The 27485-nt window shown below is 37.4% G+C and overlaps 1 protein-coding gene across 8 annotated transcripts in view; it reads left to right on the forward strand.

Annotated features, from left to right (window-relative positions):
* DTNA (dystrobrevin, alpha) overlaps positions 1 to 27485 on the forward strand; it is a 396613-nt gene that overhangs the window by 156039 nt on the left and 213089 nt on the right. For all 8 annotated transcript variants that reach the window (XM_011974402.1, XM_011974405.1, XM_011974411.1 and 5 more), the window contains exon 2: positions 22643 to 22767. The gene's annotated coding sequence lies outside the window, so the exon portion shown is untranslated. The remainder of the gene's footprint in view (positions 1 to 22642; positions 22768 to 27485) is intronic.

A 27485-nucleotide genomic window follows, 5' to 3' on the forward strand; every position in this document is an offset into this window, starting at 1 on the left:
GACCCTTTGTCCTGCTAAAACCACATTTTTTCTATTATAGTAGTACTAAGATATGTGTTAATCCAGATATAGTTATTCTTTTTACTGTCAGATTAAGAATTTAGCTCTAATTCTTCATGTACATTAGTAATTTATTATAGTTCTTCTACTATGAATCATTTGAATGTTTAAAAATTATTTTCTATTTTCAACCCCATCCTACTAATATTAATAGTACACCCTTTTATGGACCTTACACTTACCTCTTGAAACAACAATAGATTTCTAGTAGATAAGCTCATTGTCATCTTTTCCAGACCATTCAAAGCTTTCTAGACTTTACGTCTTCTTTTTGCAAACAGAATGCCCCATATTTTTGTAGTCTGTCTTTATACAGCTACTTCCCTATTCTCCTTGGACACTTCATGTATATCTTGTGAGCTGTGGCAACTAGAATTACAAGTAGTATTTAATATGTAGACACAATGGTTTTGTAAAAATGGCCAGATTTTGTTCATGTATAATTGCATTTATGATATCATTTACTTATTAGCAACACCTTCCTAATAAGATTACTATGAGAATAAAATAAGGTAATATGTGGAAAGTATTAGCACAGTGCTTGACATGGTAAACACTCAATAAATGTTAACAGTCATTACTATTTAATTTTGATTTTATAATATTTTAATGGACATGCTCCATATGCTAGCCACTTTTATTTTTTAAATCCTAGGCTTTCCTCATTCAATAATAGAGGATATGCTTGAGTCAGATCCACATTGCTAAGACACATTTCTGATCTCGTTTGTTTCATTCACTTAACAAATTAATTTAATTAATATTCCAGGCTTTGACCTATGTACTGGAAATACAGCTGCCAGAAAGGCAAGGTCTCTGCATTCAAAGGGCCTACCATAAAATGGAAAACTAATAATAAAACTTCATTACGCTGCAATGAGAAGTGCAGAATCAATGGGAGAACACAGAAGGGGAGGCTAACCTAATACAGGGACCATTGTGGTTTCCTGGAAGAAGTAATGTTAAAACTCCGACCTGAGCCGACCATGGTGACTCACACCTATAGTCCCAGCACTTGGGAGGCTGAGGGAAGATTGCTTGAGCCCAGAAATTTGAGCCAGTCTGGGCAACACAGCGAGACCCTGTCTCTGCAAAAACTACAAAAATTAGCTGGGCATGGTAGCCCACACATACATAGCCCCAGGTACTCAGGAGGCTGAGGTGACAGGATCAATCACTTGAGCCAGGGGGGTCAAGGCTACAGTGAGGCATGATCATGCCACTGCACTACAGTGTGGGGGATAGATTGTGACCCCGTCTCAAAAGAAAGAAAAGAAAGGAATGAAGGGAGGGAGGGAGGGAAGAAGAAAAGAAAAAAGAAACCACAAAACAGCAACGACGAAAACTGAGACCTGAAGGTGAGTAGGAGTTAGCCAGAGGGCCGGGGAGGAGGACAAAAGTGGAAAGATCACCAAAAGAAATAGCATGTGTAACACTTGGAGGTGAAAGAAAATACTGTTTATTGAGGAACGGAAAGAAATTCAGCATGAGCTCAGAAATCATCAATGAGTTCTCTTCATCCATCCAATAGCATTCAGTCTTCTTAGCTGGATTTTGTGAAATTTGGCCCTATCCACCTTTCCTATTACTTTCCTCACATACCCCACCCAGTGTTCATTCCTACATGCCCAGTTGTTTGCTTATTTCCTTGACTAGAATGTTCTTCCTCAAATTTTAGAATTCAATTCAGGGAGCATTTACTGAGTAACTGGTACATGCCAGGCATTGAGCTATCACCCTTCCAATGTCTTTTCTTTTATTCTTTCGATGAGAATGTATTAAGCACCAACATATACAGGGTGCCATGCTACTTTTCCACCACTAGTTTAAATGATACTTCTGTGAAGGTACCCAGATGCTTCAACTGACATAATCTCTTCTAGTTTTCTTCATTCTCTAAAGTCCTAATAACCTAAACGTGCCTCTCTTCTGTCTGTTGCCACTTTTTATACTGCATGACAGCTAAGCAGTTACATGAGTCTGAAATCTCCATGAGACCTCTGTTCTAGGTGACTAAGTCCAGGGATCCAGTCTATCATCATGTAATGCTCATCACCCTGCATTAGCCTTGGAGCTGCAAAGTTCATAGTAAATATCCAAATGGGTGGATAACATATTCTGAAGCTGGATAACGGTAACGTTATTTTGGTACTTCCTAATGATCCACATTGCCAGAACAATGATTTATTTGTCTCAAAGTGATCATATCTGAATCTAGTATAATTTCTCTTAAATGTCACTATTTCCTGCAGGATTCCAAGATTTACATAAAAAACCTGATGGGAGAATAGTATGTTATTACACGTTACACATCTAAAATACTTGAAACTGTATCACCACTGCTATCAGTTCCATACTACCCATTTACTCATGCTTTTTATTTATTCTTATAATCATGGTAAATCAAAAAAGGGGAAAAAAGAATAGGCTTCTACCTGTTGATTGCTAAAAACAAAATTCAGCCTCACATTTAGGATTTCAGTTTTATAGTCCTCTACCTGGATTTATAGCTAATATTTTTAGTGATTGCTTCTGCATTTCCTAGGCACACCAATCTAACTTCTAGCAGGTTCTGTGATTCACAGTGAATACTAAAATTGAATTCTACTTGTCTCTACAGTGAATACTATAGTTAAGGCTTGATTCTTTCCAGTGTATTATCCATGTGATTGAAAGAACAAGAAAAACACTTAACACTAAAGAGTTTTTAAAAAATATCGCTGAGGGTCAGGCGCAGTGGGTCATGCCTGTAATCTCAGCACTTTGGGAGGCTGAGGTGGGCGGATCACTTGAGGTCAGGAGTTTGAGACCAGCCTGGTCAACATGGTGAAAACCTGTTTCTACTAAAAATGTAAAAATTAACTGGGCGTGGTGGCACACACCTGTAGTCCCAGCTACTTGGAGGCTGAGGCATGAGAATCACTTGAACCCAGGAGGCAGAGGTTGCAGTGAGCCAAGATTGTGTCACTGCACTCCAGCTTGGGTGACAGAATGAGACTCCATCTCAAAATAAATAAATAATAAAAATAAAAAATACCACCGAGGACTCCATGCTAAAATATCAAACAGCTTTGAATTGGAGACTCACAAGACAGTATATGTCATCAGATACATTGTCCCACTTCAGTCTCCTTGTATCTACCCAAAGGGTTTTGATGAGTTTTTCTTGTCAGCCATTTCAGATAATTTGCTAAAGCCAATATTCAGTGTTTGTATGAGAGGAAGCCTTGGGACAGGGATGACTCCCCAAGGAACTGTGGATTTATTTATAGGGCTTGGGTGGTCTCAGTAATTCACCTGGTCACCTTACTCAGTTTTTTCTCCTGTCATTGGCCAACTATCTTCCAGCTGGATTAGTGACATTCTCAAATAGCTGCTATGATAGAGCTGTTGCAAATTGGCAGGAAGATTTTCACCTTGGAAACGGCACTTTGGAAATGTCCCTGTGACCCCATTTCAATGTAGTTATTTCCCATGCCTTACCTTAGTTAATAATCCTAGAGCTGGTAGAGTAACTGGTAACTACCAGTTACTGAGTGACAGTCATGTGCTAGGTACAATACATTCATTATCTAAATCAAAACTCAACATTAAGTAAGCTCTATTATTACCCTTATATTAAAGATGAGGAAACACTTCTAGAGAAAATAAGTCACAGATGGAAGTTCATGCTGTTGGTCACTATGCTGTACTTGCCAGTGTATACTCAGAATACACCCAGTACCTTTAACAGTAACTGCAACAAAGCTTAATTGTGAAAGTTAATCTCTTGGGAACATTCTAAAAACATGCTTCATATGGGTACATTCTAAAAACATACCTCTGAATCCAAATGCAGATTTTATAACTTATCTTCCATGTGGGATAATCTGTGTTCCACTATGTATGTGTTTAGAAAGTGGACTGTAAAAGCTGTAAATAATTTTTTTTTTTTTTTTTTTTGAGACGGAGTTTGCTCTGTCACCCAGGCTGGAGTGCAGTGGCGCAATCTTGGCTCACTGCAACCTCCGCCTCCTGGGTTCAAGTGATTCTCCTGCCTCAGCCTCCTGAGTAGCTGGGATTATAGGTGTGTGCCACCACACCCAGGTAATTTTTGTATTTTTCATAGAGACGGGGTTTCACCATGTTGGCCTAGCTAGTCCTGAACGCCTGACCTCAGGTGATCTACCTGCCTCGGCCTCCCAAAATGTTGGGATTACAGGCGTGAGCCACTGTGCCCGGCCTAAGTTTTTTAATAGGGATAATAATATTAAGGAATTTTTTTTTACTAACATGTAGTTTTTCAGAACTCCATAACATGCAGGCAATATATGATGTTCAATTATTAAATCAGGCAAAAATGTAAACCCCAGTTTAAGTAGACAGGTAAGTAAACTGCTAGGTTCAAGAGGTGACCTTCCCACACTCTGCCTACCTACCCAAGCCCTTCTCTGAATCAGTTATTGGACATATTCACTGCCTCCTTCTCTCTTACATAATTGGTGGTACTTTAGAGTAAGGGGAAGATTAGCATCACCCAAACGTAACTCAGACCATTCCAGCCCACCAGGGCCTCCTCCCCCACCTCCCACCTCCACTTCCCTGCTCAAAGATGCTGAGAATGCTACTTGCTTAACTTTATCTGTTAGAGGAAATGGTGGCTAAAGGCACAACTAAGCAGATGTTTCTGATATTATGTTCACCTGTATTAGCTATGATTAAATGTAAAAGAAAAGTTCTCAGATAGATAAGCAGACTATTGTGCATTTTACCCTTGTATCTTTCAATTTACTCATGTGTTTTCACTTTTTATCACGGAAATTACATGAATATTAATTTCTAAAAATATCCAAAGGGTAACTGCTCATGTTAAATTGTGTCCTCTTTTCTGTAAGTACATAGGTTTGCTATTAATAATTAATATGATAGTAATATTCTTGGCAGCTGGATTGCCCAAGTATTGTTTTAACCGAAGAACTCACTGTATTTGAGCACAATAAAACTCTTATTTTTATTGGAGTGTGAATGGGCCAGTCCTGCCAGATACCCCTAACCTTGCTGTGGAATAGACAGACTTTGAGGAAAAAGTTAATTGTTCATATATACAAAGAAATTAAGTCTTCATTTTACCTATTCTCTAACTTGTCAACTTTCTCATTCTACCGTTTTAAATGAGCACAAAAGGGAAGCTTTACACACATAAACACATGTTTACACATACGTGCACACACCGAGTGATATTTTATTGTCAACTGCTTCTCTTGCTGCAGATGAATGAATCAAATTATGTGAATATATTTTATGTTCTTGACAGTAATTCTGTGGTTTGCATTACAGGATGGTTTATATCATTATCAAATGTTAGCAGTTTATAGGACCCTTTTATCAAGTTATAGTTATAAGTTGCTTTTATCTCTTTAATTAAACATGTATCAGTTATGAATTTTATTTCCAATTTTAGTGTTACTAAACAGTAAGCACAGATGTCAATCCTGGAAGAGTAAAGTAAGCCACTCATGAAAGTGGTTCATCCAAGTCAGTGAAGGCTGGCTATACAGTTTAGATTTTATTTTCTGCACGTTGTCTTGCTAGGAATTGGAAAAACAGAATACCGTAAATGTCTGACAATTGTGTTGTTTTCCTTCTTCTCTTTAGGGGAACAGGGTGCTAAAAAGACTTGAAATGAGCTGCCAGTCACCATTAACCCCTTCCCTTCTGAACTTCCAGGTCAGGGAGCAGTCCCCAAATGCTTTTTACTCTCATATTGAAGTTCTCCTAGCCCTGCCATGTTTCCTAAACCACATTTCACAGATGTTACAAGCTTCAGTGGTGTAATTTTTCTTTGTTAGATTTCTCCAAAAGAGTTTCATTAACAACACATAAACTTTTAGAATATACAGGATTCGTTATTTAAAATTTCTTGGTTACAAAAACTGAAACAGAAGAGAAAATTATAGTTGTTAGATGTTGAGATGCTTTTTTAAAACATAGTAATACAGTTACCTAAAAATTTAGTGAAGTGATGTTAATAGTCCAATAGTCTATTTTACATAATCTTTTTATAGTTGCATAGCCTTTGTTTGTTTGAGATAGTGTCTTGTTCTGTCGCCCAGGATGGGGTTCAGTGGCATGATCTTGGCTCACTGCAAGCTCTACCTCCTAGGCTCAAGCAGTTCTCATGCCTCAGCCTTCCAAGTAGCTGGGACTATCGGTGTGCACCACTACGCATGGCTAATTTTTTGTATTTTCAGTAGAGACAAGGTTTCATCATGTTGCCCACGATGGTCTCAAAATCCTGAGCTCAGACAATCTATCTACCTCAGACTCCCAAAGTGCTAGGACTAGGCATGAGCCACCGCACCTGGTCATATTTGTAAAGCCTTCATCAACATTTTTTTAACCCCTACCTTTGGAATCAGATAATGTAAGGTTGTTATTGTAAAAACACTGGAAGCTTGTCATAGCTTGCTTTCACTTTTCTTGCTTTTGTGTATTTACCAACTATGGTAATTTTTGGTATTGCTCAGGAACACTTGTCAAGAATTTGAATTTTTTTTAAAAACTTGTCAAAAAGCAAAATGTGTTATAAATCAGTCAGTTTGCTTTCATTGTCCAAACTGAAAGAGTTCAAAAACAATTTCCTTAGAGTGGTAAAAGTAATCTATTTTTATTTATCATGTAAATACTTCCATTGTAATACAATGTCTTTTTTAATGAGAAAGCAAAAATATATTTAAAAACATTAGAATACCAACCAGTGAATTTTTCTTTAAAATATTTTTATAACTTTAAATGGACACACTAGAGTTTTCATACCTCACTCTCCATTTAGAGAAGAAAGACTACTAAACAGAGATTTTAGGGGAAAACCATGAGCCAGCCGTTCTCTGATAGAAGTGTGTCCAAATTTCAGTTTCTGAAAATGAGGGATGAAATTAGGTTATGCATTTGGGAAGGCGGGGAGACATCGCATAGTTCTGAATGAAAAATAATCTGAAGAATTTCACGCTTTCTTCCAAATAGTTCAGAAGCCACACACACTGCCATCTTCGTATTGCTAGAATACACCTTTGGACAATCATTCAGGAAGGCCTGGCCACTATTAATGAAACCTCTGCTCAGCTACTTGCTTTCCAGCTTTGCTCATAAAAATTAAAGTCAATAGTTAAAGTTAAAATGGATGAAAGAGAAATTTCAGGAGAATTGGCTGACTTCAGAGTCTCAAATTGGCAAGTCTCTGTTTGACTCCAAAACTCCAAAGTCTTCAAAGTAGATATTGGCTAAGAAGAAGATTAAAGAAGCTGACTAGTGAAACTGATTCAAGCACTGAAACTAAAAAGGAGAGAGCATGCAGCAGGATACAGGAGAAAGGCTACTAGGAATCCCTGAACACTAGCCAGAATTTAGGGGGATAATTTACTAACAGTGACAAATCAGACTCAAAGCACAAAAACATAGTCAGGCAAATCTAGAAATTACAATCTTTCAGTAGCTGATTAAACAACCAAATTAGTATCCAAATTTTGCTTTTATCAAAATCCTTTTGTTTCTTTGTTTGTTTTTTGAGACAAGGTCTGGTTCTATCACCCAGGCTGGAGTGCAGTGGCGTGATCTTGGCTCACTGCAACCTCTGCCCCTCAGGTTCAAGTGACTGTCATGCCTCAGCCTCCCGAGTAGCTAGGACAACAGGTGTGTACCATCATATCTGGCTTATTTTTTGTAGTTTTGTAGAGATGGGGTTTTGCTATGTTGCCCAAGCTGGTTTCAAACTCCTGATCTCAAGCAGTCCACCTGCCTTGGTTTACCAAAGCGGTGGATTACAGGCTTGAGCCACTGCACGTGGCCTTTATCAAAACCCTTATTAAGTCAAAGTTTTAGCCCAATATGTTATAATACTGTCTTGATCACCACCACCAAAGCAGCCTTAAGAGCATTCAAGTCTAAAACAGAACAGGAAAGTCCAGAGAACAACACTAATTTATTTCTACAGAGCTCATTTTGTTCTTCTGTGAGAGTGTCATTTCTCAGCATCTTGAACAGTGCCCTTTCTTTCTTAATAAAATGGCCAGAATTAAATGCATGTGGCTGACACTCTTTCTCCGCTGTACCCACAGCTGAGGCCTAATGACAATTCAGGGTAGAATATCTTTCAGTGCTATGGACTATGTTGCACTGTTCTTTAGCTTAGAGAATGGGGATCTTCAAATCAGCACCTTAAGTGGAATTTCACAGCCTCCATTTTTAAAACACCTACTATCTTCCTATCCATTTACTGTACACACATGTGTGTGTGTTTGTGTGCATGCGTGTGTGTGTTATGACTAGAAGGAGATGATATCAAATATCTTCCTTTAAAGTAGTACTATCCAATAGAAACAGGATGCAAGCCACATATGTAATTATAAATTTTCTAGTAGCCACATTAAAAAAGGAAAAACAAACAGGTGAAATTAATCTGAATATATTTTACTTAGTCCAATATATCAAAAATATTATTTCAACAAGTAACTAATATAAAAAGTTATTAATGAGGTCTTTTTATTCCTTTTTTGTACTGTATGCTTGAAATCCTGTATAGATTTTATACTTCCAACACATCTTGATTTGGGCTAGCCACATTTCAGCTGCCCAATAGCCACATGTAGCCAATGACTACTGGACTGGACAGCCCAGGTATAAGGCAGGCACTTCTTTGTACAACAATATCTTATTTGGAATGCCTAGCTTCAGATATTTCAGCTCTCAGTTTGAACATGTTTTTCCTTACAGAAGAAATCCATATGTATAAATATTTCAGTCTAGATTCTAACACATACACACACACACACTCATTTAACATCTGGGTTTTAACAACCTATCCTGATCTTCTTCTAAATAAACCTGAAAAATAAAATGTTTCCTCTCACCAGCCCTTTCTGAAGGAGCATGTGAGCCTGTTATCTTGCGCATTAACCGGTGACCGTATTTAGTGTTGTCAGAGCTGCTGACTCATTGCCTGTGAATGGCCCTGCTGCCAGTGGTGATTGTTTGACAGAATGCCAGTAATGGCTGCCGAGGGCTGCTGAAAAGCTGACCTTGTAACAACATCCACATTCTTTTGGCTGCTTTTGCTGACATACTCTCAACTCAAAAACTGTTTTCAAAACAAAAGTATAATGAAGTATCGAGCCTTTAAAAGCGATTGTATTTCAGTTCTTTAAATTATCTGAGTGTATGAAGGAGGGCAGAAGGCAAAGAAATGAGTATAAAGGGAGGGAATCATCCTTGAAAGTCGACATTTGACCTACAGGCATATACTTGGGTAGTGTTCTAAGACAGCATGGGCATCCAAATGAAGCAAAGCTGTGTAAACTAAAAATAAAATTCTAAGCCCCCCAACCATCTGAACGGACCTCTCCTCTCAGCCAAGGTCATTCCAAAGTTAACCTGAAAAACTAGTTCAGGCCATGAGAGGAAGTAGGGGGTCAGACATGCCTCATTATACTCTCCTCCCTTTGGAATTCAGGCACAACTGACCAGCATTAACATTAAAACAGAGATCTTAAGACTTGCAGCAATAGGTCACCAAATTCAAGCCTGATCTAGTATAGCACCACCTGACAGACAGCAGGCCCTGAAAGATATCAAAGTATTTTACTCTAAGATATATTTATTTGACACATTTTGAAATAGCCCTGCATAGCTATTGCTTATAGGGAAAATCTGCATTCTGTAGAGAATCCCCTTCCCTTTCCAGGTAATTTTTTCTCATCCAGGAGAGAACTAAGAGTCTGGCACCTTTTAAGTCTGATAAGAAACATTTGTAATCTAATCTCTCTAAAGCCTGTTACCTGGAGACTTCTTCTGCATAATAAGAACCTTGATCTTTAAAACCCCTTATCTTAGCCCAGACACTCCCTTCTGTTGATTCCAGGTCTTTAGACAATAACTTAAGTCTTCCAACCAATTGCCAATTAGAAATTGTTTGAATCTACCTATGACCTTGAAGCTCCCCACCCCTGCTTTGAGTTGTGCCACCTTTCCTGACCCAACCAATGTACATCTTACATGTATTGATTGATGTCTTATGTCTCCCTAAAATGTATAAAACTAAGCTGTAGCCTGACTACTTTGGGCACATGCTCTTAGGAGACAGGGCTGTGTCACTGACCATTGCCTACTCATATTTGGCTCAAAATTTATCTTTTCAAATATTTTTCAGAGTTTGACTCTTTTTGTCAACAATTATTATGATATCTACTTTTTATCTTTCTCAGTATCATTTATTAGCTCTGTGTTACTAACCTATTTGAAATTCTGTTTATTTGCAAAATGTATTCCATTCTCCACCCTGAAAACATTTTCCCCAAGTGAAGCTTCTAAACAAAGAATATGAGATGCTCTCCATTAATTAATAAGAGCTAAGGTACTGTTAAATACTTAAAACAGGGATCAAATTAGCAGCACTTACTAGATACTGCTCTAGCTAGCGGATACATTGATCATTCACACTATACTCAACTTTACCAATAAAATTTAACGTATGCCTTCCAGCTGCAGTATGTATTGATGGCGCTGCCTCCTGTTAGAGTACAAGGTTTCAGATTCTTCTCTTTTCCTGGTGACAAGGTCTGGAACGCTTAAGTCTTCTAAATTCCTACTTGGGCTGATATCCCTGCTCCCTCTTTCTGGCTTCTTTTACCCCAGAGTCTAATCTGCACTGGTAATAATATTTCCTTTCAGTTCACATCTCACACATAATAGCCAGAGTCTGTTTTGCTAATTTTAATCAGACAAAGGATGAGTTTCACATAAATGAGTTTTCAATGAACAGGATGAATGAGCATTCAGCTAGTTGTTTTGGCATATTTTCACCACTAGAGGGAGATAAAGGCGCCTCTCCATCCACTATTCCCACTCTCTTTGCCCCAAGATAGGAGAGGTGACAGAGGTAAGTGCAGAGGATAATGGTGAGTGAGATCATGGAGGGAAATTAAGTTATATATTTGGAGAAATCAAAAATGTGGCAGCTTGCAAACCCTGCCGGGCATATTTTATGTGGCCTACCCAGTTTGGGGCAACATTTATAAATTGGAAAATTTCACATAAATATATGGATTTCCACCCTGAACTTGAAAATAGAAAGATGTGGCCACACTATATATCTGCACCTCTGTGTGGCAGTCAGAGGGAGCTTCTCTCTATAAACAAGGCACACACTCTTCATTTCAACTCCATCACTACCACTCTCTATTTTTCTAACACCAAGATTAAATGTAAGCTGTTACTTATTATCAAGCTTGCATCATTTTGTTGTTAAGGACTGTTTTTTTTGTTTTGTTTTGTTTTTTAATTTTTGTATTCAAGTCAAAGATGGTAAAAATAGCAAGCAAGCCTCTTGTAATTTCAAGGAAAATGAGGAAGAACACATTTCTTGGAGACAGTAAAAAATATTCCTAAGAGTAAAATATGCAGGCACAATGTGACTGGTCTCCTTGACTTACACTTACCTGTTTCCATCATTTACATCAGCTAGATGTCCCTATGAGCTTAGCATAACCCTTTGGAAATACCTGCTTCCCAAACATGCTATGGCAGGAAGAAGATCAGGGACTGGGTGATCCTGGGACCCAGTCAAATACCATCTCTCAGTTATCCCCACTAACCAGTGACTGAGAAATATCTCTCATGACTGATTACCCGAGGATTTGCAAAATTGACATGTGAGGGACAAAATCTCAGTCCTGCTCAAAATAGCAGGAAAAACGTATCTGCATGTAGCTTGTACTCACAGAAGAACTGCAGAACTAAAATTTGGATTTAGGTAGGATAAGTTCCAACACACAGCTGATATTCTGATTTACTCATATCATTGCTTCTTGAGCTGAAAAAGAAATACTATAAATAGTAGTAATCATAGCTAACATCTGTTGAGTTGACAGTTGTGTCAGACTCTGCGCTAAGTGATATCCTTTAACCCTGAGGAACAACTGTGTTATTCAACCTCAGAGACTTGTCTCAGCCACCTTAATACATGCCCTTCCTTTTAGGACAATGGTTCTCAACATGAAGACACTTTCCCAGGATTCTTGAGGTTAAAACTATTTTAGTAACAACTAACATATTATTTGCCTTTTTCACAATGTGGACATTCACACAGATATGCAAAAGTAATGGTAAATAAAACTGCTGGAACCTCATTACTAGAGGTTGAAGGCAATGGCACCAAGCTCTACTGGTAGTTATATTTCTTCACTTCCATGCACTTCCAGTGAAAAACAAAGCAAGCAACAGCAGCAGCATGTTATTAAGTCTTGGAAGTGTAAATGATGTTATTTTTTATTTATTTTTACATTTTATTTTTTTGAGACAGGCTCTCACTCTATCATCCAAGCTGGAGTTCATTGGCACAATCATGGTTCACTGCAGCCGTGAACCCCTGGGCTCAAGCGATCCTCCTATCTCAGCCTCCTAAGGTGCTGGGACTACATAAAGGTGCATGCCACCACGCCTAGCTAATTTTTTCTTTTTTTGTAGAAACAAGGTCTTGATATGTCTTGCTATGCCCAGGCTGGTCTTGAACTCCCAGGCTCAAGTGATCCTCCTGCCTTGGCCTCCCAAAGTGTTGGGATTACAGGCATGAGCCACCATGCCTGGCCACATCTTTTTAATAGTGCAAGGAAATGGGAAGTATGCATAAAGCACTTTGGAAATATGTTGAAGTGCAACAGTTGTCTCCAAGTATTATTGTTCAAGGTACAAGTGGAACTAGTCACTTCTTTCATAGAACATTTTTATTTAAAAGAACAATGAGCAGACAACTATGATTATTTCAGCAAGGGTATTTGACAAATTTTTTTTGAAAATGAGTGAAGTAAGCTTGTCACTTCAGGAAAAACAACTGATAGGAATTTCTGACAATGATAAAATTCAAACTTTCAAGTAGAAATTAGAATTTTGAAAAGCCTACATCTGCCACTATAAGCTTGACAGCTTCTCAGTACCTTTCTGATGAGACTCGTGGTGATATTAACAAAAGTGATTTTTTGTTATTGAAAATAAAATGTAAACATTTGGGAAATCTGCTTTACTAAGTGAGCCAGAACAATTCATTCTGTCATAAACTCATATATAGATTTTTTAAAAAACTATACCAAGTATGAGACAGATAATTGAGTTTACTGTAATAGACATATGTTTCAGATTCCACATTCTATTTTTAAGGAAAAATCAGTTGTTGAATTTCACTGTTGTATCAAAGAAAACTGTCCATAATAATCTGAAAGGCTATGAAAAGACTCTGCCATTTCAAACTACATGTCTATGTGAGCCTGGAGTGTCTTCATATTTGTCAACCCAAACATATTCCAGTAGATTAAGTGCAGAAGCAGAGATATAAATCTAGCTATCTTCCACTAAGCCAGATATTAGGGGATTTCCAAAAAATGTAAAACCATGCTTATCACCAAAATTTTGTCTTGGAAAATATTTCTATTTTATTAAAAATATATATTATTTATGTCACATGTAATGGGTTTATCATTGTCACATAAATGAATTTATACACCAATTATTTTAAGATGCTCCAATCACATGGCTTATTAAATCAATTTTAAACGTATAATGAGAATCAAGGGAGGAAAGATGGGGTGGGTTAATGCACTTAGAATAGTATGCAAGTGGGATAAAATGAACTCCACAACCTGAATGCTGAGTTATATGATGTCCATATGTCTCATTTCTGCTACACTAGCCTTCCAAACTGGTGGTGTGGTTATGGGGTGAGAATAGGGTTTGAGGAAGGGGTCTAAACAGACAGGTGGAAGGTGTCTGGGGGACAGCCTAGGTCTATCACAGAGATACAAGGGCAAGTACACGTATCAATAGCTTTAACTTTCCATTAGCTTTCCAAGTAGCTTTGGGTTTTATCTGCAGTGAATTTATAAATAAATATTTTTAAAGTTTGTAAGTTTTCATTTCTAATAGGGTAAATATTGATAGGTATAACAAACAAACAAAAGCTCTTGGGGTCTTCAGAACAAAAAGTTTAAAAACCTCTGATGTAGGATACGGGATCACTTTTTTTAACCCCAAAGTAGCAAGGCAATTTATTGATACCAAGTTAAATGATTTATCTTTCTTCTTCTTCTTCTTCTTCTTCTTCTTCCTTCTCCTTCTCCTTCTCCTTCTCCTTCTCCTTCTCCTTCTCCTTTCTTTTTTTTTTTTTTTTTTTTTTAAAGGTACTCATCTCCCCGGAGTCAGATGAAAATGCTAAGTCAAGCTCTCAGTAACCCTCAGGTGGCTGCTAAGGCATATGTCATATGCAAGGCCACCAGTTAAGGTAGAAATGCACCACTAATGGGCAAGACCTGAGCATTCGTTCCAAGAATTAGATGCTTCTGTCTTTTTATGATTTCCAGTAAAAGTATCTCTTTGTCTAAGAAAACAACCACCCATATTTTGCACACAAATATTTTTTTCCTTAGGGAAACAAAATATACATTACAAACAATGACAGCAAAATATTAAAAATCTGATTTTCATGCCTAAGAGTTTGTCAGTGAAATTGTGTCCAAATAACTGCTACATTTGCATACACATTTTTTATGAAAGCAAGCTTTATGGTTGGGGTTTAATGCATATTAGAGAAGAATGATGTTTAAAAATGTGGAATTACCTATGCTCAGTACAAACTTATTCATTATATTTGTGGGAAGTATGGTACTCTGCTTGCAAACGTTTTCTCTCCTCTCCACTCACCCTGTTTTTTGTGTTATTAATGTAACTGATAGAGTTCCTACAAAATCTTTTTTTATTTTGCCTTTTTTTGTTCTATATCTAGTTTTATAAGGTTTTATCCTTTCTTTATTTCTTCTTTCCTTCCTTCTTTTCTAATTGAACTTTACATCATAGTATCAACAGACAGTTATACCAGATCACACTGTATCAGTCTCTTAGAAGTGTGCAGTGGGCTTCTCCAACAAATGAATGCATGGAAATGATGAGCAAAATCATGATCACATAGTATCAGAGAGATTTCAATAGACTCTATGGTATACTGCTTGCAGGTAACTACAAATATGGCTTTTTAAAAGCCAGTTAGACTAACCTTTGACACATTTTTACTTAACCTGCAAAATTCAATTTGATTCTTTTTTCGGCCAATTTGGTGGGTGTAATGAGATGCAGGAGACAAAAGACTGCACTTGGGAAAACACTGTTTTTTTGTCCTGATCAGCAAAAATACATGAATCTTTCTGCCTTGGAATTAATTTCAACATGGAGAATGTAAAGCTTTAATGAGATTCATCACTGTGGGGTGGCATTTATCTATACTTGGTTTTAGTTGCATATTGCCCTACTTACATTCATAAAAGGAGATTTTCATCTAAGAAAACCTGAGATACTTACGTTTAGTGATTATTTGTGTAGGTAAATACACGATGAGACTCTCATTGGTTTCTCAATTGTATTTTTTAAAAAGATACAAAATGAGATAATCACTCCCTTTAAAAGTGTATTCTAAGAAAGTGACTCCTATTTTTCTGATATTTTGGGATGCCTGAGTTTTGTACAGTAGCAATTTCTATAACAAAATAAACCTTAATATAAAAATGAAATAGTGACTTACTGCTTTACCCTGAAATGTAGCTGACATGTGTTCTGTGTGAATGTGTGTATAAAGTATGTGAATAAACTAAAGGATCATTCAGCCACTACTGATGTCTCAGATCGTCATATGTATCATATCCTTTAATAAGCAAGTTGAATAAAAATAATTTCATAGCCATAAACGGAGGAAGTATTCATGCTGAATATGTATAGATTGCTAATAGGACATAAAAGTTTCAAATATTAAAACAAAATTATATATAGTTTACAGTCTTCAACTACTTTCTTAAAAATTATGATGTGTGTGTATATATGCACAAACATATGCCTCTGTGTGTGTGTGTGTGTATGTGTGTGTGTGTAACTGGAGGTAAATGTATAAAATCTTCATAGGGGTTTCCTGTGAGGTGGAATGTGGGTGATACTAATTTTGTTCACAATTTATCGTATTTTCCACATTTCCTAAAAGGAAAGTTACTTTGATTAAAACACACACACACACACACACACACACACACACACACACGCACTTTAAAAACTCCATGTTTGTTGTCTCTTATCTATTTTTAATAAAACTTGATTTTTAATAAGTATTAGCATGTAAGCCCAATTATTTTTACATTTTGTTTGTTTGTTTGTTTTTTGAGACAGGGTCTCACTCTGTCACCCAGGCTGAAATGCAGTGGCACAATCTTGGCTCACTGCAACCTTCGCCTCCTGGGCTCAGGTTATCTCCCACCTCAGCCTTCCGAGCAGCTGGGACCATAGGTATGCACCACCATGCCCAGCTAATTTTTGTATTATTATTATTTTTTTTTATTTCTACACAATTTCTGAAATACTTAAGTAAACTTAATCACTGGGGTTTTGTCATGTTGCCCAGGCTGGTCTCGAACTCCTGAGCTCAAGGGATCTGCTTGCCTTGGCCTCTGAAAGTGCTGGGACTACAGGCATGAGCCACCTTACCTTTTAAAAATGCAAGTATCATCTCAATAACCAACTGTCTTAACCTTACAATAAAATGCAACAGAAAGACACACAGAGTCAGTCTTTCAGAAATTAAAAAAAAATGCTGTGCAAGAAACAGCTGGTAAATCCTTTATAAACCACCTTCATTTTTCTCAGCACCTTTAAAACAGTTGACTGGATACCCAGCTGAACTGACATTGACAGGCAGGCCATCATGTTATTTCTTAAGTGTTCCTGAATGTCAGCAGGTCTTCGGCCTAGTGGCATGAAAAATTCTACATTCTTTGCTGAAGGCATATATTTTTTCCTGTTGACAGCTATTTTCTACAAATATTGTTCTCTCTGCCTTATCTTACTTTAACCTAAGTGATAAGGTACAACTTTTTATCCACTTCTATTGGCGAAATATCAAGAATAAAACCGAATTCTCTGCTACTATCTTATACTTCTCAAATATCTTCTTGCTGTCTCGTTAAGTTCTATCAGAGATAAGTATTAAAGTAGGTATCTGAAAAGTGAGGCACAGTAGTGGCCTATATGGATACCCAGAATTGTGAAGTACACACATGTTTCTGCAACCATTGGGCTGTGATTTGATGGAAACAAATTATAGATGCACAACCTCTTCTGAGATTAGATTAATTTCCCTGATTATTTGTCCAAAGATTTAAAAACTTCACAGAAATGAGGTTGCCGCCCAGCATAGGAGCTGATGCAGCCAGTCTCAATGGCACTTTCCTTCGGGCCCAGAATCCCTAATGGGAGAGGCCTGCCTGACTGTGTGATCTTGCCCTTCCGCAAAGGTGCCACACTGGATGTGAACAACTAAACCGTCACAGCCACAGCCCCTTCATCCTAGGGGCTTGAAGAAATAAGCTATGCCCTTAATAGGAAGTAAAGACACCCAAGACATTTCTGCCTCTCATACTGAGCTCTGTGTCAACAAGAACAAGTCCTTAAAATAGAGAGGATGCCTAAGCATCCAATAGCACTAATTCTGTTTCCAGCTTTTAACTGTCCAAAAAGCCCATTTCTCAGCCATCCTCTCCCTGACTCTGACTTAATATCCTTGTGTCTGGGGTGATTCTGGGTTTAGTCCAAGGGCCATGATTCCAAATCCATTTTACTACAACTTTCTAAGCCACTTTGACGTTCTTAGGCCGATAACTAATAATCTGGTGAAATTACTTGCGTAAGTTTATACTGCAACTCTGTACAGGAACCAGATGTGAAAACATGAGCTTCGTGTTTGCTAACTGTTCCACCATCAATCATTTATTCAAACAAACATTTAGTGATGATGGCTATTCATCATTAAAAATTATGTGCTAGAGATGATGAAGAAACAAGCAATAAGTCTCTGCCCAGAGTTGCACATATTCTTATAAAGGGATAAGAAAATTCACGGTAATTTAAAATGATAACAGGTGCTGCAATGAAAGACGTCCCAAGAGTGGTGTGGCAGCACTCAGGACTGGAATACAGAGAGGGTCTAAGAGCACAGCTGGGAGGTGCAGGAAGGAATTCACGTGGTATATAGAGTTGCAGGAAGCTTCAAAAGGGAATTTAGACTTACCTTGTTCAACTTCAGAGGTCTGGATGGGACCTGTGGTAAAATTACAGAATAGTACTAGGACTCAAAGGAACTCGGACCACCTACCAGGGTATCTCAACCCGGGTACAATCAACATTTTGGACTGTTCATTATTTGGCTGCGGGTTGGGGGGTGGTAGTCCTGTGAATTTCCAGATGTTCAGCGGCATCCTGACCTGTACCTACTAGATGCCAGTTGCATGTACCCACCCTGCACTACCAAAAATGTCTCCAGACATTGTCATGTATCCCCTGGGGGCAAAATCACCCTGATTGAGAACCACTGAACAAAAGTCATACCCTCAAAAGAAGTCCTGGAGAGCACCTTTTTATTCCTCCTTTTAATATTTAGGCTACCCATTCTTGAATAATAATGAAAGTAGCTAAAATTTCTGCTTGGATTCCTTATATTTTTAGTGTGAATAAAATAATCATGAATTCTTCAGATTGTGATGAAATTATTTTTAATATGGTGCAAGTTCACAGGGGTAAGAGAAAGGAAATTGAACCAAATATTTGTAAGAAAAAGAAGACAAATTTTCAAATAAGAAAGTGTAATAGGATTTTTCTTTTACTACATTCTTGCTGGTTAATCATATATTTCACCCTATCTTGTTTATTCTGTGTAGAAATAAAATCATCATCTAGAAGCTTTAATCTGACTCGCAAATCTTTGTGCGAAAGAAAAATACAAACTTCTTAGATTTAAATTTGGTGACAACCAAAAATATACGTTCATTCATACATTTATTTGTTCATGCAATAAATATTACTGCAGGCGCACTGTGTGCCAGCCATCATTCTAAGCGTCAGGTGCACAACAATGAAAAAAGTTGCTGCCTTTGTGGAGCTATATTCTGGTGTGAAGAGACAATGAATAAATAATAATCAGGTAGTGGCAGTACAGGGGAATATATCAAAATAAACAATAGAGAGTGAGGACAGAGTGCTATTTATGGTAGGAACATCAGTCCAAGCATAAATAGGAATAATAACACAAAGGTTAACTCTTCTCCAGTCTAATATTTGGCTAGGTCCCACAGAATCTGGGTTGAGAGGACTACATATCCCAACTTGTGTATAATAAGTGTGTGATAAACATGTATGCTTTACCAAATCCCACCACTACAAATGATTATTGAGCCTCTATTTAAATTGATACCATTGATATGGAGATCACTACCTTTTTAGGTGGCCCATTCTGTTTTTGCGTCCTCCAATTTGAGGGGGTCCTCTTATTAAGCAAAAATGTGACTCCTGCAACTTCCATCCAACCTATATGCCTAAAATGCAGCACCCAAAATAAATGAAATACTTCTTTCTTTATGGTACTCTGTGGTAAGACACTGGCTCCTAACTCCAGTCCAGACCCTGGCTGAAAGCTTTTATGGGAGCTTAGTAAAGAATACAATATTTTTATTTTATACCATGACACTAAAATTTAATTTCTAACCACAAGTCAGCCATCCTAGAATTTAAGTTAGCTGACCTGTAATTTAAATAAGAATTTAAAGAGAGAAGGGGCCAGGCACGGTGGTCCATGCCTGTAATCCCACCACATTGGGAGGCTGAGACGGGCGGATTGTTTGAGCTCAGATGTTTGAGACCAGCCTGGGCAACATAGCAAAATCTCATCTCCAAAAAATACAAAAATTAACTGAGTGTGGTGCTGAGCACCTGCAGTCCCAGCTACTCAGGAGGCTGAGATGGGAAGATTGCTTGAGCCTGAGGAGTTTGAGGCTGCAGTGAGCCACAATCATGCCACTGCACTCAGTATGGGTGAGAGAGCAAGACCTTGTCTCAAAGAGAGAGAGAATGGAGAAAGGTATCATTTTTATTCCCACCCAATGTTCATGTGACAGTTTTGCTTTGCAAGTGTCCAGTAGGCTGCAGAAGAGTAGAGTAGGATTGATGCCTTTAATTCACTAGCTGCTTGGGAAGCTGCCACCCTCAGGTGAAAGAAAGAGTAGAAAGAATTGAGGGCATTTAACTCTGCATACTCTGGAGTTGCCATGCAGGATAGAAGCCAAGAATGGTAGGGATGGATCTGCCTCCAGATTAGACAGCTAACTTCTTTTAATCACTATCTGTGGTATATGGGGTGAAATGGGGCCACTTCTTGGTAGAAGAGGAACAGCAGAATCTAAAGCTGGCTTGTGATCCAGAGACCACCCAAGGTGCAACTTTTATGAATCACAGATCCTGGTCAAGATGTCAACCTGGACCACCCATGTGGTACTTTAACACAGTGTCTCTATCTGAGCATTGTTTAGGCTCCCTCCAAATCTACTGCAGTCTGGAGTAATCCATTGGACCTGCACAAAGAAAAAAGAAATATGCAAGTCATCCTTCCCAAAATTGTCAGGTACAGGAGCAACAACCAGCAGCCAAATCCTAAGAGGTCCCTAGAACAATACCAGGTGATTTCTTGAGTGATTCTATATCACCAGATAGAGCTGGATATAAGTTTATCTCACTTTATTATATACACAGATATAGCCTAAGGTGAAAATATAATACATTAGATTGTATGCGATTTTCATTTATTTCCAGGTACTATGGCTTAGAGAGCTGTGTTCATGAGAAGAAATATTTTTAATACATAACGTATTCTCAGATACATAGGTCTAATCTACTCCAACTCCAATTTTAAAAGAAATAATAGCATGTACTTTAAGAAACAAAAAATATCTGAAAGTACTAATGTTGTAATAATACATTTAATTCAAAGAATGTCAAACAGATGTGTGTGCCTAGGATCATAGCACGGGGAAAGACTGTTGGGTCCGAATGTCACAGAACAGTGGTTAATTGTGTAGTGAAAGTCTCTTTATATCATATTAAATTGTATTAGGTCATTCTCACACTACTATAAAGAACTGCCCATGACTGGGTAATTTATAAAGGAAAGAAGTATAACTGACTCAGTTCCAGATGGCTGGTGAGGCCTCAGGAAACTTACAATCATGGTGGAAGTGGAGGCAAACACGTCCTTCTTCATGTGGCAGCAAGAGAGAGAATTGCCGAGCAAAGAGGGAAAAGCCCCTATACTGTCACGAGAACAGCATGGGGATAATAGCCTCCATGAGTCAATTATCTCCTATTGGGCCCCTCCGATGATATGTGGGGATTATGAGAACTACAAGTCAAGAGAGATTTGGGTGGGGACACAGCAAAACCATATCATAAATAAACCTCACGTAATAATGAACATGCCTGATAACTTAGATAAGAGGAAGGGGAAGATTTTGTTATAGAATTTTCTTTATGTACCTCAAATCATAGGAAGCCTGAACCCAGTCATGAAAGCTAAAATAATTATTGTGTTCATTTTAGATAACCTGGGTTGGGAGAGGAAAGCATGGGGTGGGAGTCAGAAGCAGAAGGCACCCATCACTCAGCAAAGGTGCAGAGCTGGGTTCCTTCCATCCCTTTCCTTTCCATCCCCATTGCCACCAGATGCCTTGTCCCTTTTACTTTACTGTGTCCCTCCTCCCCACACTTTTCCTTCATCTTAACATGAGATTCCCTAAGCTTCAAAGTTTTGCTGCTTCAAGCCATCTGGCACCTGGGATAGTAACACCCAGCCTGTTTGTTCACAGGGAGAAGCAAGGAGGAAAGGGTGAGGAGAAAGAGAACACTGGGGAGGACTGGCTGAGGGGAGATGATGAGTGGGGTGCCTGGGTCACTCCCAGGCATAGGGTTGGGGATCTTGGGCATTGGGGAGGGCAGTCTAGAGCTGTGTCTTTCAGTTCTCATTTAGAAATTTTCTCAGAAGGCAAAAGCATATAAAATCATTCAGCTTAGTTAAGAAAAATTAACAGCCAATCTTGTGAAATATTTACAATTTATATGTTATTACTATACAACATAATCATATGGATTATTAAGTAACATTAGGTTGCCTTTGTAGTCCACCTTGTTGTAGTCCACTCTTACAGGGTATCTACTTAAGACTGCTCAAGCTCAATCCATCAGAGGAAATGTTAGTCCAAGGGTTCTGATCTTAGTACTACTTTACTTGGCTTTAGTAAAAATTGTGCCAATAAAATATTCCAGAAAACTATCTGCTTGGAAAACAAAGAAGATTCTATGTTTTCTCATTTCTGGTTTTACAATCAACTAAATCCATAGAGCTATATCAGGAACCCGAGGTTCCAGGTCACTCTCTATCTTTAACCAGCTTTTAAATCTTGGATGATCACTTCATCCCTCTGGGACTCACTGTCCTCATCAGTGAAATGACTTCTACCATAAATGTCTATTTTTATAAATATTTCTTATACCAAATGAAAAGCAAAGTTCCAAATTGCATACGTTATTAATAGAGGATATGGGGATTTATAAAATATCATATGTTCTAGATCTGCCAATTCTGGCTTCCTGTTTGTGTAATAAATATAGAAGTGTGAATTGCTTAGCTAAATAAAAGTCTACTTTCTCATTGCAGATAAATAGGATTTACCAATCCTTGGATGAAGTGCTTGGGAAGTCTTTAAGTGCCATAATCAACTGCCATTTCAAAGAATATAGATGGTTTTGAAAAGTTCATGCTGTCCCTTCATTGAATTTTAGGTGAGTGTGTTTAAGACAAAGAACTTAAGATGAATATTGAACTGTTTCTCTTTAAAGTGATCCTCTCCTTTGCCTGAAAAGAAAATGGGTTTAAATATTATCAATGCTGAGGTGGAGCAAGATGGCTAAATAAATATTATCAATGCCTTTCAGTTTCGCACCTTTAGTGAGGTTCCAGACAATGAAAGACTTACTCTCTTTATTTTTTGTTTATTTATTGTTAGTATTATTATCAGAAACCATCTGAACTGTGAGCTCTATAACATGGAAGTTGTCTTGACCGTCACTTCCTGGTTTCTATTAAGCAAATGCCAAAATGCTTCATTCTATTCTAAAGGTTATATGATTTGTAAAATATAAAATGTACTTAATATCAGAGTAATAAACCAGAATGAGACAAAATTTTTGATGGCATAAACTGAATGAAAATTTGATGGTGATGATAATGGTTTAATCACTAACAAATCTGTGTTTGAGATAGGGATAACATTTTAGATGCTGCTTATTGGGAGATTTTACTTAGAATTAAAAGTAGGGCATGGTTGAAGGCAGGTGTGCTAAATTTTTAAAGTGCTATGTACAATTAAGCACCCCTCCCCCCCCCACACACACACATTAAGCTTTGTTTTGTCTGGCCATAAAATGGATGAATAAATATATTTTACATCATCATATGTCATCACCTTTCCATGTTAGAAAACAGAAGAGCCTAAAATTGGTGCTTTAATATTAGTCTGATATATGCCGTCACCATTTTTCAGCAGAATAGAGGGGAATGGAGAAAGTGAGTGGTGGTCATACTGAGGATATTGTGTGGCTTTCTACCTCCTCCTAAGTCTAGTTTTCAAAGTGTGGCTTTATTATGTACTTTGAAGAAAGGTGATCTTCAGAACACCAGCATATACCTATGTTTACAATTCCAATAAAATAATGCAGCTGACAGAGCATTGGCCACTGTCTAAATCTAATCTGAAAGGCAGAGATGCTTCCTTAATACTTTTGATTAGCTTCAAAATGATGGCAAATAATGCTTTCATAAACTTACACGTGTATAAATTTGGTTTATGGAGATTGGATGTAGAACTAAAATGGTAATTTTATTTATTTACAAGATGTGTGTTGAACGCAGTTCCCAGAAGCTAAACTTGGTGCCCATCAAAAATACCAGTAAATCAGTTTGCCTAGTGTAACAGTACTGTAGAAGAAGAAAATGAAAATGAAAAACTTATTTTCTGAATCCTTTATTTTCCACGTGTGCCCATCTGTGCCTGTTACCTTCAGGGCCATTCCTTGCCCTGCCCCACCTCTGTTCATTCCACAGGAACTGACCCTATGGGCTGTATTTTCCAGCCACAGCCTCCCCTCCACTCCTACACCTTACCTCCAGCTTCTTCCAGTGACCCTGAACCCTGAACCTCATTAACACCACCTCTTCCCTTTTATCCCTTGAGAATCATGAGTGATAGTGCCTTTGGCTTCCTGAGACTGCTCATCTTTAATTTGATTCACCGTTCCCAATTTAGCTTCTCAGTTCTTTCATCTTTGTAATCATTTCCTTGTATTAAAGTTTATCATTTTAAATACTTAGAATGTTTACTTTTCCCTTGGTTGAATCCTAACTAATCCATCAATACTTCATTAATTTCTTCCAAAATTATTGGAAGAAAAATGAACACGGATTACTTGCTTCTTAAGAAAACAAATGCTTCCTAAGAAATTAAATTTAAATGTAAAGTTGGGCAGGGTGTTTTTTACTTTTAAAATACTTTATACTAAGACATTGAGATATACATACAAAGAGGTCACAAGTAAGTGTATATCTCGATGAATTTTCACAAAGTGTATACTTCCAATAAGATCAAGAAGTAGATTACCAATGCCTCCAGAAGTCCTGCTCATGTGACCTTCCAGTCATTCCTCCAACAGAGGAAACCATTGTCATGGCTTATATGACTACTAACTAATTTTGCCTATTCTAGAACTTTATCTAATGGAATCATACAGTGTGTCATTTATTTATTTAGTAAAATTTATTTGAGAGCAATTTAGGTCACCCAAAAATTGAGTGGAAAGTACAGTTTTTATATATCTGCCTACACACACACACACACACACACACACACACACACACAACGGGCATCCTCCATCAGAATGGTATATTTGTTACTATCAATGAACCTACATTAACCCATCATCACCTGAAGTCCACAGTTTACATTAGGGTACATTCTTGGTGTTGTGCATTCTATGGGCTTTGAAAAATGCATAAATGATATGTTTCCATCACTGTGATATCATACAGAATAGTTTCACTGCCCTAAAACTCCTCTGTGCTCTGCCCATTCATCCCTCCCCCGCACCTCACTCTCATCTTTTCCCTGGCTCCATAGTTTTACCTTTTCCGAAATGTCATATCGTTGAAATCATACAGTGTGTAGCCTTTTCAGGTTGGCCTCTTTCACTCAGTAATATGCATTTAAGTCTCCTTCATGGCTTTTCATGGCTTGATAGTTCATTTTGTTTTAGTGTTGAGTAATATTCCACTGCCTGGATGTACCACATTTAATTGGTGTATTCACCTATTGGAGGACATTTTTGTTGTTTCCTTGTTTTGAAAATTATGAATAAAGCTGATGTAAACATCCAGTGTAGGTTTTTGTGTGGACATAAATTTTCAACTCATTTGGGTAAATATTTTAGGTTGGTGCAAAGGTAATTGCGGTTTTGCCATTACTTTTTGATTTAACTACTTTTGCCCCAACCTGATATCAAGGAGTGTCATTGCTGGATCATAGGGTAAAAATACGTTTACTTTTGTAGAAACTGCTGCACTGTCTTTCAAGGTAATTGTATCATTTTGCATTTCCACCAGCAACAAATAAGTGTCCTGTTGCTCCATATCCTCTCCAGCATTTGATGTCAGTGTTTTAGAATTTGGTCAATCTAATAGGTGTATACTTCTGATTTTAATTAGCAGTTCCCTAATGATGTTGAACATCTCTTCATATGCTTACTTTCTATCTTTGTATCTTCTTTGGTGAGGTGTCTGTTCAGATCTTTGGCCCATTTTTTAACTGGGTTGTTTTCTTATTGTTGAGAGTTAAAAGTTCTTTGTATATTATGGCTAATAATCCTTTATCACATGTGTCTTTTGAAAATAATTTCTCTTATCTCTGTCTTCTCTTGTCATTCACTTGAAGGTTTGTTTTTTTAAAAAACTGAAAAAAAAATTAAACTTAATATATTTAAAACTATATCCTCAGCTGTTGAATATTGTAACATTAATTCATTGCTGTTAACACAATCATTGTCAAGTTTCCCATTTTGCATATCAAATTAATGGGAAGATTTTTAAATTTTCAGATATATCCCAAGTATTATTTTTATTTTTAAAATATCCTCATTTCACAAATTTTACTATGTATAGTATAAGAACTTCTTAATCGCATTCCAACATTCACATTTAAATCAGTTTCATTCCAGCATTCACATTTAAATCTAAAGCTTCTGATTTACTTTATTTTGGTTCTTTTCACCTACAGTTGAAAGATCTGACCTCTCTATTTTAGTAATGGTTGTTTGCTACTTGAAGATGCCTTATGATCTGAACATTTCAAATTTCCTATAATAAATACTGGATGTATTGGAAAGCAATGTGACCAAGATCCCAGTGTCTGTCTTTCTTGATAACTAATCAGTTCACTCTATCTCAACAATTCCATTCGTTCTAAAGAGATTCCTTGGTATTAAAGTCGCTTTTCACTTAATCATTTTGGTACTTCATTTAGTTATTTTAAATAGAAGGGCCTTGCTATTTTCATTTCCTTCTCATTTATTTATGTAGACGTGTTCCTTTTCAATCTTGTCTCAGAGGTCATCTCGACTGCTCATCTGTCCATTTTAATGTACTGTGGTTGGACTCTAAAGGACATGGTGTTCCTTCTACCAACAATTTTCATCTATTCAACCAATGTTAATGTTGAACCTGCAATGCCTAATTTAGAATCCTTTCAGACAATGTGCAAATGCCATCATGAGCAGAATTTCTAAAACTCCTTTATCATGCTAAAGCTGAGAGACACAGGTATGAGGAGCTTCATGATACAGTTTAAGACAATGAATAACTGATATTGCCAATACAAGTCTTCCCCTTATTTGATACAGCTCTAAAAATTCTAACCATTAACATTTCTCTCTAGCTTATATAAATGAGATTTTATAAAATTATAATTTTTAAAAAGTGCCCTTGGATGGAAAAATGCACCCATTAATTATATATACTACATAATATGTAAATCTAATGAATTAGCAAGGAAGAGACCCCTGAAACAATGGTACAAACATTCAGCTCTGGAAGTTTTGGTACACATATGTAGGAAATGATCACACCAACTTTATAATGTTGCCTGTTGGGTCAAGGGAAACACCTGACATCAAAGATAACTCAGGCTGAACAGATCTTAATGTCACATTGGGAGAGAGGGGTGAGAAGAGTGGAGGTATTAGTCCTTACAATAATGAACAACATTGTGATGGGAGATTTTTTAATATATATATGTACTTTAGGTTCTGAGATACATGTGCAGAATGTGCAGGTTTGCTGCGTAGGTATACAGGTGCCATGGTGGTTTGCTTTACCCATCAACCCATCATCTACATTAGGTATTTCTCCTAATGCTATCCCTCCCCTTGCCCCTCACCCCCCAACAGGCCCTGGT

This window comes from Mandrillus leucophaeus, unplaced genomic scaffold, assembly GCF_000951045.1.
Source record: "Mandrillus leucophaeus isolate KB7577 unplaced genomic scaffold, Mleu.le_1.0 Scaffold145, whole genome shotgun sequence".
Lineage (NCBI taxonomy): Eukaryota > Metazoa > Chordata > Mammalia > Primates > Cercopithecidae > Mandrillus > Mandrillus leucophaeus.